This window comes from Asparagus officinalis, chromosome 5 (genome assembly GCF_001876935.1).
Source record: "Asparagus officinalis chromosome 5, Aspof.V1, whole genome shotgun sequence".
Classification (NCBI taxonomy): Eukaryota; Viridiplantae; Streptophyta; class Magnoliopsida; order Asparagales; family Asparagaceae; genus Asparagus; species Asparagus officinalis.
The window spans coordinates 84,640,699-84,642,287 of NC_033798.1; positions in this window are offsets into that span (position 1 = coordinate 84,640,699).

A 1,589-nucleotide genomic window follows, 5' to 3' on the forward strand; every position below is an offset into this window, starting at 1 on the left:
TACCTTATCCTTTAGTCTTTCGAGGGACTTAGTTATTTTTGCAGTACTTCCTTCTTATTTTGTTGGACTCTGTATTTTCTTATTTTAGTTGGACTGTTTTGTAATAAGGGCATGTTTGACCCAAACTTATGTCTCAGATGATATTCTATTTGTGATATGTATTTTTTATGTTGAGTTGTTCATTATATTCTCGTTACTGTGATCGGGGATTTGTGCCTTTGCATTTATTTCTTGACGCTTAACGTATTAGGTTAAGGAGAAATGTTTAATTTTATTTATTCTCCTTAATCTAATACGTCGCGGGCTTGCTCGCATCTCGGTTCCTTGGTATTTTGGGAAGCGGGATGTGACACCGCGTCTCGTCGTAGTCACCTTCTGCTCCAAAATGCAATCCTCTTTTAGTGGCTCTTCTCTATCAAACCACAAGTCTTCAATGTATGGTAAGATCACTTTGTCATCACCCTCATCATCCAATAATGGAGGCTCAAACAACTTCAACTACTCGACATTAATCACTGAATACATGCCTGAGAAAGATGGTGTTATGGGGTACAACTGTTTCTAAATGTATGATCTGATGAGTCGACATCTCGACAAGTCAGACAAGCCGACACGATCTGCCAACTCGGAAGGCAGTATTAATCGGTATAAAAATCAGCATTTCAGAGATTCAATACTTCTCGGAGTTGACCTGAAGGACAGCAGAGCCGTTACTCCCCCAGACGAGTCAGCATCATTCCTCAAAGGCGACTCTAGAGACAGACTCAGTCGATTCTCTTCATATCAAAAGATCACTACTCAATGTTAGCTGGCACTCCTCCCGAGGACGACCCAGAATATTACTTCTCAATATTATTTAACCTTTAATAATCATCATTATGTCCCCATCCTCAGCCATCTAAAGATTCGTTGGCTGCTGGCTCCTAATGTCGCTGAAGTGACCTACCGTCACTCATAAACCGACAAGACTCGTCAGCTGCTGGCTCCCAATGTCATTGAAGTGACCTCCCGTCACTCATAAACCGACATGTATAGAGCAAAGGGTGACTCAACCTCCAGCTCAGCCCTCACAACCGTCTTACATCACACTCATAAAGTGATCAATCTTCCCTTGGCATCCTCTATAAATACAGATGCTATTCGTCATAAAAGGGGAGGGGGGGTTGGCAAGTTGACAGGTTGGCAATCTAAACTTTCCTCCTGATCTAAATCTGAAAGATCATCATCGCTAATGCACATAGCATAAGAACATGTTTTATTACTCAGCTCAAGCTCAAGTTCATCAACTGACTTGATCGTCAGAGGAGGGGGTTCACAAGTTGGCAGGTTTACAATCTAAACTTTTCTCCTGATCTAAATCTGAGAGATCATCGTCTCTAATGCACATAACATAAGAACATAGTTCTATTACTCCACTCAAGCTCAAGTTCATCAACTGACTTGATCGTCGGAGGAGGGAGGTTGGCAAGTTGGCAGGTTACTAATCTAAACTTTCCTCCTGATCTAAATCTGAGAGATCATCGTCTCTAATGCACATAGCATAAGAACACGGTTCTATTACTCCACTCAAGCTCAAGTTCATCAACTGA